The sequence below is a fragment of the Balaenoptera acutorostrata genome, chromosome 19 (genome assembly GCF_949987535.1).
Source record: "Balaenoptera acutorostrata chromosome 19, mBalAcu1.1, whole genome shotgun sequence".
Taxonomy (NCBI): Eukaryota; Metazoa; Chordata; class Mammalia; order Artiodactyla; family Balaenopteridae; genus Balaenoptera; species Balaenoptera acutorostrata.
The window spans coordinates 54,515,677-54,525,404 of NC_080082.1; the positions used below are offsets into that span (position 1 = coordinate 54,515,677).

General features: G+C 44.5%; 1 pseudogene; it reads left to right on the forward strand.

The window, feature by feature from the left end:
• The first annotated feature begins 178 nt into the window (after positions 1 to 178).
• Positions 179 to 2,356, forward strand: LOC103015697 (60S ribosomal protein L18-like; annotated as a pseudogene).
• The last annotated feature ends 7,372 nt before the right edge of the window (positions 2,357 to 9,728 follow it).

Consider the following 9,728-nt stretch of genomic DNA (forward strand, 5'->3'; position numbering starts at 1 on the left):
CCCGTGCACCGCAACGAAGAGTAGCCCCCGCTCACCACAACTAGAGAAGGCCCGCGCGCAGCAACAAAGACCAAACACAACCAAAAATAAATAAATAAATTAAAAAAAAACAAAAAACAAAAAAAACAGCATGGTACGGTTCTCTCTTTCCAGACCTGGCTAAGGTGGAGGCTCCATTATGGGAGCTGAGATCCACCACAACAAGGACTGAAAGTTTTGGCACAAGGAGCCCAAGAGCCAGGACATCCACCTAAGGCTGTTGGTGAAGCTGTACACGTTTCTGGCCAGACGAACCCACTCCACCTTCAATCAACTTGTGCTGAAGAGGATGTTCATGAGTCGCAGCAATCAGCCACCTCTATCTCTTTCCCAGATGATCTGGAAGATGAAGTTTCCTGGTCAAGAAGGCAAAACAGCTGTGATTGTAGGGTCTATAACCGATGATGCGCCCGAACTAAAGGTGTGTGCTCTGCAAGTGAGTAGCAGCCTCAAGGCCGGGGGCAAGATCCTCACCTTCGACCAGCTTGCCCTGGACTCTCACAAGGGTTGCGACACTGTTCTCCTCCCTGGTCCTCGAAAGGGCTGAGAGGTGTACAGGCAATTCTGCAAGGCCCCAGGAACCCCACATAGCCACACCAAACACTATGTATGCTCCAAGGGCCAGAAGTTTGAGCGGGTCAGAGTTGATGGGTCAGCCGTGGCTACAAAAACTAATCCCAGATCCTGCCTTGTTATTAAAAAGATTTTGGATGCTGAAGAAAAAAACCACAGTATGGTATTGGCACAAAAACAGACACATAGATCAATATGACAGAATCGAGAGCCCGGAAATAAACCCACGCATATATAGTTAATCAATGTATGACGGGGACTTCCCTGGTGGTCCAGTGGGTAAGACTCTGTGCTCCCAATGCAAGGGGCCCTGGTTCGATCCCTGGTCGGCGAACTAGATCCCGCATGCATGCCACAACTAAGAAGTCTGCGTGCCGCAACTAAAAAAAAAAAAGATCCCACATGCTGCAAGGAAGATCTCACGTGCTGCAACTAAGACCTGGTGCAGCCAAAATAAACAATTAATTAATTTAAAAAATTAATATACAAAGGGGAAGAATATACAAGAATATACAAAGGGGAAAAGACAGTCTCTTCAGTAAATGGGAAAACTGCACAACACATGTAAAAGAATAAAATTAGGACATTTTCTAACACTATACACGAAAGTAAACTCAAAAATGGATTAAAGACCTAAGTGTAAGATCTGAAGTCAAAAACACCTAGAAGAAAACATAGGCAGAACACTTTTTGATATAAATCACAGCAATAATATTTGTTTTGGATTTGTCTCCTAAGGCAAAGGCAAGGATGAATGGATAAGCAACATGTCATGTATCCATACAATTGTACATTATTCAGCCATAAAAAGGAATGAAGGACTGATACACACCACATTATGGATGAACCTTGAAAACATTATGCTACACTAAGGAAGCCAGATAAAAGGCCACATATAGTATGATTTCATTTATACGAAATGTCCAAAAGAGGCAAATCCACAGAGAAAGTAGCTTAGTGGTTGCCAGGGGTGGAGAGGAGGGGAGAATGAGGAATGTTGCTTAATGGGTACAAGGTTTTATTTTGAGGCGATGAAAATGTTCTGGAGTTAGCTACAGTGATGGTTATCCCACATGAATATACTATAACCACTGAATTCTACACTTTGAAAGGGTGAATTTTATCTTATTTATTTTTTTATAATTTTTTTTTTTTGACCATGCCACGCACGTGGGATCTTATTTCTCCGACCAGGGATCCAACCTGCAACCCCTGCATTAGAAGAGCGGAATCTTAACCACTGGACCGCCAGGGAAGTCTAAAAGGGTGAATTTTATGATGTGTGAATTATATTTCAAAAAGCTACAGTGTTGGTCAGTAGAGGACCCTGGTGGGCTAGGATGGGGCTGGACCAGGCAGGGCTGTGGGGAGGGGAGGAGAGCCCGGGGGGAAGGAGGCTCAGGGGACCGATGGGCAGGGCTGGTGGGGGGAGGGGTGTTAGCCTCGGGCCTGGGGGACTGGGTCACAGAAGAGGGTGATTCTGGGGGGAGATCACATCTGTGGTTCTGTTGCATCTTGAATGCGTGCATGGGAGGTGTGCAAAGGCCCATCTCGTGTGTGCGCACACGTGGACATGTTAATGCCACTGCCTCTTGGCCTTTATGGCCAGGCCAACCCCTCCCCCAGGCTGTATCCCTTCTCAGAGTCCCCTCCCCCCACCTTCCCTCCACTCACCCCTCTCTCTGCCCCTCAGTCTTCCTCTAGCTCTGTGCTGTCCAATATGGCAGCCAGACGCTACGTGTGACTTCTGAGCACTTGAAATGTGGCTGGTGTGAACTGAGAGGTGCTGTTAAGTGTCAAATACGTGCCAGACTTCGAAGGCTTAGTATGAAACAAAGATTTGAAAGTACTCGCTATTTTTGTTGTGGATTACATGTCAAAATGAGTGTGTTTTAGATACATTGGGTTAGGTAAGCTATACTATTGAAATTATTTTCACCTCTTTTTCAATATGGCTATTAAAAAATGAAAAATTACGTACCTGGCTTGTACTGTATTTCTATTGGACGCACACCTGCTGTGGCACGCTGTGTCCACCAGATGGCGCCAAATACAGGCTGCCGCAGCTTCACTAGAAACGGGAGAAACTGGGCGGAGCGGGCGTGGGATCCACCTGTGAAGCTCTTTGAAGTAGGACATTATTAAGGACATTGAAATATGCTCTTCCCACACAGGAGGCCACTGTGGGGGGCGAACCCCCAAGATCTGATGAACAGGAGATGGGCAGTATGGTAGGCTGAATGATTACCCACCAAGATATCACCGTTGTAATCCCTGGAACCTGTGAATGTTACCTTATAAAGACGGGACTTTGCTGATGTGATTCCATTAGAGATATTGATGGGAAGATTATGGTGGATTATCCAGGTGAGCCCTAAATGAAATCACAGGTGTCCTTGTAAGAGAGAGACACAGGCAGATGTGACCTCAGAAGTGAGAAGATGAAGTGAATACAGAAGCAACAGGCTGTGTGAGGATGGGGCCACCAGCCACGGATTGGGGTGTAAGATCGGACACTATCAAACTCCTAGAGGAAAGCATAGGCAGAACACTCTTTGACAGAATTCGAAGCAAGAATTTTTTTGATCTGTCTTCAAAGGCAAAGGCAACTAAAGCAAAAAGCCCCACAAAAAACAAATGGGACCTAATTAAACTTAAGAGCTTTTGCAAAGTAAAGGAAACCACCGACTAAAGAAAGACACCTTACTGAATGGGAGAAAATAGTTGCAAATACTGTATGATATCGCTTATACGTGGAATCTAGCAAAATATGACCAACTAGTGTATATAACAAAGAAGAAGCAGACTCACAGATACATTGAAGAAACTAGTGGTTACCGGTGGGAGGGCAACAATTTAGGGGAGAAGGAGTGGGAAGTACAAACTATTGGGAGTAAGACAGGCTCAAGGTTGTATTGTATAACACAGGGAATATAGGCAATATTTTGTAATAACTGTAAATGGAAAGCCTTTAAAAATTGTAAAAAGTAAAATAAACTTTTAATGTTAGAATTTTTAAAAAAGGAGGGGACTTGAGCATGGGGATGTCAGAAGAGGGTTCCTGGACTTGACTCTGGGGGAAGTGAGGGAGGCCAATGAAGGGAGGGCCTGGGATTGGGACTAGAGATGTAGGACACGAGGGCAGGGATTCCAGGCTCCAGCTGGGACCAGGCTGAGAAGGGCAGGGTTGCTCTCAGAGGGGGTCTGGGTGGGGCCTCCAGCATCTGGGGAAGCCCTGTACGAAAGCTAATGTCCACCTGGGAAGTCTAAGATGTCCCTTCAAGCGAGTTTGCAAGATGCTGAGATGTGTGAAGACGTGAAACTAACTAAGACCACGGTGGAGGCTGAAAAGGAGCCAGGGCCCAGGGAGGGGAGGGGGACCTGGGCAAAAGACTCTAGAACACAGGGAGGGGGTAGGGGAGGAAATGGAGGAGGGGGCCGACCTAGGAGTGTGCAGAACCCAGAAGAGTGTGTTAGGGAGCAGGGTTCTTGGACTCCTTAATCGATAGAAATTGATAAGAGGCAGACAAGAAATTCAGGCAAGGCTTATTGGGGCTGGTGGTGCAGCACGAGGGAGTGACACAAGCAACAGTTTTGCTTGTCTGCTCCCTGGGGTGAAGGGGAAGTATTCTCTTAAATGGGGTGAGGGTAGGGTGGGCCCAGGGGTTGGGCCAGGGAGGGGTGGCTTTCGTGGGCTGCTCACCCCCTTGGTGGTACTGTGGAGGCATCATGCCCGGTACCCTGCTTTTGTCCTCCACCTCAGAAGTGGCTACTGCGTTTTTGGTCTTTTGTATCTTGTTCATAATTTGCCCCGACTGCACATGTGGGTTTAGTTATTTTTAATCCCTTAGATTTGCTTTGTAGTCTGTTGCTCAAGAAGATGTGTGTCCAGGTGCAAGCACTGCAGCAAACACTTCCGGCTCCCAGCCTGTCTGAAATCTAGAACATGGAGAGAGGGAGGGGGAAAGAATCAAGGATGGGGCAGGCATAGGAGTGCGCAGAGCCCCAGAGGATCTAGGAAAGCTGGGGAGGGGGGATGAGTTCAGAGCGCAGGGGATGAAGAGAGGGTCATGGCCCTGGAGGATGGGCGGGGAAAGTCGGGGTGAGGAATAACTCCGCAGGGGTGGGACTACTTGGGCGGTTCCACTTCTTCAGGCAAAAAGAGGCCTCGGTCCCGTCTGGCGCTGTTTGAAGCGTCAGCCTCACGGGCCCCCTTGGGAAGCGCAGAGCTCGTGGGAGTCCACACTGGTCCACACCCTTCCCCTCCCACGCGGGTCCTTACCCTTCTGAGGGCTCTTTCGGGGCGCAGAGCTTCTCCTTCCCTCTGTTCGACCCTATTCTGTCCCTTGACGACCTGCGCCCGGGCCCTGTGCATCCCCGACTCCTCTCCAGGCCGCCGTGGCTCCTGGGGCCCCTCGGCTCAGGTGGCGAAGTGGCCGCCCCGAGCTCCCAGCTCTGCACCCACAGCGCCGCGCCTGCTCCCCACACGGACGCCTCCTCAGGACTCCCCTCCAGAATGTCCCCTTGGAAACCTCCCCAGCCCTCAACCGCATCCGGGCTCAGACCCCTCAGCCCTCCTGCCCCAGGGCGCTGTCCTTCTCGCTGCTCCTGGGTTCCCTCCACATCTTGTTTCCATAATTTGGCCTCTGTACCCTGGCACCGGATTATATCTCAGAGACAGAGTTTTGGGTGAAGTAGAAATAGCTTTACTGCTTTGCCAGGCAAAGGGGGCCACAGCGGGCTAATGCCCTCAAGACTGTGTGTCCCGTCCTGGAGCGAGTAGTGAGGAGTCCTATCGTGTTCAAGGAGCAGGGCGTGATCAGCTCGTGGACATTCTTCTGATTGGTCGGTGGTGAGGTAATTGGGAGTGAGCATCATCAACCTTCTGGTTCCATCTGGTCTGGGGTCTCCGTGCTTGTGGGCAGCACACAGTGAAGTTCTTCCACCTTGTTTCAGTACCTGCAAAGCAGGTCAAAGGACGTGGCTCAGAATATTATCTATAGTCCTTGAGGAAGAACTAAAGGCCCTTGACTTTGTGTAATGGCTAAAGTATTAGTATTTTGTCTTGCTTGACTGTTTTCCTTTCTTTCTATATTTTCTCACTTCTCTGATTATTCTTTGACTAAAGTTTTTTTTACAGACATAAGGCAGGCGGAGGACATGGGTGGTGGTCTATTTTGGGAAGGCCTCATAGGGTCCTGCGCGGTTACAATTCCTTTGGGAGTAGTCCTACCTAATTTGGGGATGAACACAGAGTTGGAACTAATCTCGAGTTCCAAGCTTAGCATCAATATTTTGTATTAAGAAAATATTATTTCTCTCTTTGATTGCTTTTTCATAGCCCCTGGACAAATATTTGAAAATTATTAGACATATTACAATGAGGATAATGGTTAAAACACACACTTGTAGTATTTTTCAAAAGAGTCCTCCTCTTTTAGATGGCAACCAGGAAAATGAGTTTTGGAATGTTTCCTTTTTCTATATATTTAGTAACCAAGTAGCCTTTTGCTGAGAGGCTATAGCTTGAGCTGTCTCATTTGCCATTACTATTTTTAAAGTAGTAGAAAGGTTTCATAGTTACAAGAAGACCTTGAGATCATAACAGTTGCAGTTGCAAGCTGCTAGCAGATAACGTTTTGAAAATGGCCGATGGTGACCTTAAGTCTGATAAAGTTTAGAAAACTCAAGTTTTCAGTAATATAGGAACATGTCTGAACCCACATCCACAATGACCACTTAACTCCATTTTGGATGTCGGAACCACAGTTATTCCATTTTTTTTTTTTTTTTAAAGTTTTACTTGATTTTATTTATTTATTTATTTATTTATTTATTTATTTTTGGCTGTGTTGGGTCTTCGGTTCGTGCGAGGGCTTTCTCCAGTTGCGGCAAGCGGGGGCCACTCTTCATCGCGGTGCGGGGACCGCTCTTCATCGCGGTGCGCAGGCCTTTCTCTATCGCGGCCCCTCCCGTCGCGGGGCACAGGCTCCAGACGCGCAGGCTCAGCAATTGTGGCTCACGGGCCCAGCTGCTCCGTGGCATGTGGGATCTTCCCAGACCAGGGCTCGAACCCGTGTCCCCTGCATTAGCAGGCAGATTCTCAACCACTGCGCCACCAGGGAAGCCCAGTTATTCCATTTTGATTTTATTTTTTTGTAATGCAAAAAATTTTAATGGCTAAAGCATGTACAACGCACATTTCATAGGCCACAAAGAAGCTGTTTTGGTTAGCTTAAAGTTTAAATTTAATCATTTATAAGCCAGAATGATTTCCCCTGAGTTCAATATGTGAACATTTCTTTCTTCATTTTCCCTTTCGATTGTAAATCTTTTCATAAACAGCATTGATAATCAATATATTTTTCCAAGGATGCCAGAGTGGCCCAGTTGCCTTCTCTGGGTTCCTTCATGTCCCTCAGTGCTGGGCCTCTTTTTGTCTAGTTCTCCACGTTGGGGGAAGACTAGATCTCATGAACCGGCTCAGAGGTATGTTAATGGGAAAATGTTTTATAGACCATACATCTTATCGTTTATATCCAGTTGTCCCACAAGCATTGTACATGTGCTTTTAGCAATAGACTTAAAGCAGGCCGTGATACGTCATAAGTAGTTATACTCTGTGAAAACTGCACTAGGTAAGTTTTTTTTCTCCTGAACGTCAGAGCAAAAGTGTGTCTAACACAATAACTTTCATAAGTACTGACTTCAATGAACAGAACTAGAATTTAATATCTATTGAAACACAATCCCTTTTTACCTTCATCTCCATCAAACGAGACTAATTTGTTTCTAAAATAAGTCCGGTCCATTCACCACATAGGTTCTTCCAAACTGGTTGTGGTGGAACTCCTCAAGAGCCTCAGACTGAATTGCCCCGCACCCCGCACCCCGCCAAAGCAAAAACAAAACCCTCTCAGGCTCAGGAAATCCATGCCAAAGGCCTGACAGATTTTACTTTGGTGGATTTCTCTCTTCTAGAGGTCCCCAAAATATTAAGATTCCTGTACATGTCAGGAGACAGTCCTTTTTATTTACCTGATAAGGCTGCTCAAAAAACAAGAATCTCTAATTTCTGGAGGAACAATGCAGAGAGAAAAGAAAAATAATTTAATTTTACTCACAGAGGTAATTTACTTCCTTGTTGCAAGTCATAAGTAGCTTGAGGGGAAGGGCTTCCCTGTATCTGGGAATCACAGACAAATCCAGTAATATTCCAGACAAAAAAACCCATGAACATTATAACCATATTTACCAGTGTACTCAGTAACTAATCTTTTTTCTTAAACAGTTTTATGAAGCCATCAGGTTTTTTATTAGGATTTTTAAATTTCTTACCCAGTTCAGGGATATAATGTGAAATTTATCAGAGACCAGTGCTTGTCAGAACGGTCTTTCTTATGAATCTTCTTGGAGATGAAGCACTTTTACAAAAGCATCACAGTACCACAACAACTATCTATAAATGACAGAAGGAATTAAAGGCCGGGTGAAACACCTCATCACAGTGTAATCGATAAAGAAACTTGGTTACGATAACCAGAATTATGACTTGGTAATTTCAGGACATACCAGATTTGTAGGAATTCCATAATTTTTAGAATATCTGTATTAATAACATCAATCCACAGTATAACCTGAGAAGGCTTACCATTCATTTGGTAACGCTTCTTATGTAATTTAACATACCAAGTAATCCTAGTTAATTTAATATTTCTCTCTGAGGTGCCTCAGGGTTCCTCTGGAAAACTCAAAGTTAGCTAGGGAAAGAAACTTACAGTCTGGAATCAAAGACAGCTCAATATTACAGTCTGGAATCAAAGACAGCTCAATATTACAGTCTGGAATCAAAGACAGCTCAATATTCCTTTGTTCTCTTAACCGAAAGAGAAAACCAAATTCCAGTCTTGTAGCAGCTTACTATTAATAATAAAGTTCATTTACCTCATTAAATTTAATCTTAATTGAACCTGAAACATACAAAATTCTTCTTAAAGTCCCCTCTTTTTTTTTAATATTTTATAATATTCTGTGTCTATATAATGTGTCCCTTATGTTTCTCCATCCCAAACCAGCAAGTTTTAGGACAAAATTATTCTCCTCTTATCTCTCAACAAAAAATATTTTTATTTCCTATACCTTCTTTTGCCGACAACATACATCCTACTTGTTTACATACTGAAATGCTTCCCTTATCGTTTTTTTTTTTAAATTTAATTTTATTTTATTTTATTTTATTTATTTATTCATGGCTGTGTTGGGTCTTCGTTTCTGTGCGAGGGCTTTCTCCAATTGCGGCAAGTGGGGGCCACTCCTCATCGCGTTGCGCGGGCCTCTCACCATCGCGGCCTCTCCCGTTGCGGAGCACAGGCTCCAGATGCGCAGGCTCAGTAATTGTGGCTCACAGGCCCAGCCGCTCCGCGGCACGCGGGATCCTCCCAGACCAGGGCCCGAACCCGTGTCCCCCGCATCGGCAGGCAGATTCCCAACCACTGCGCCACCAGGGAAGCCCCCCCCCTTATCGTTTTTTGTAGGTGTAATTACATATTACCGTTTTTAACCCCTAAAACCTTAACAAAACCAAGAATCAAATAACTGAATGGTTTTTTTTTTTTAACCAGCATTATATTTTATAACCTCTAATACGTACATTTTTTTCATAGCACAATTTATCTTTAATGTGGTACAAAATGTGTGTTTAGTAAACCCCAATATGTTTAGTGCTGTTTCATAAGAAGGCAAAGGTAAGTAAACGTAGATGTGTTCAGCAGTTAATGTTTCAGGATTTTATCTTAAAACGATTTATATCTTCAATGAATTCTCATCATTTAACTTAATTTAGCAACACTCTAAAGCTTTAAATTACTAAGAATCCAGAACAACAAAACATAATTATTTTAAAGAGCTTACCAAAAATCTTCTATACCGTTTCTTTTATTACTTAGGACAATATCATCATACCGAGTTAATTTTCTTGATAAAAAATTTTGCAACAGATATGACCTCACTGACTTCAAGTATACCTATGAAAGGTACAATGAAAGTTAATGCTGATGACTTACTTAACGCTGATGACTCTAAAGACATGTCTGTATTAATTCATGCACTTAAATGAC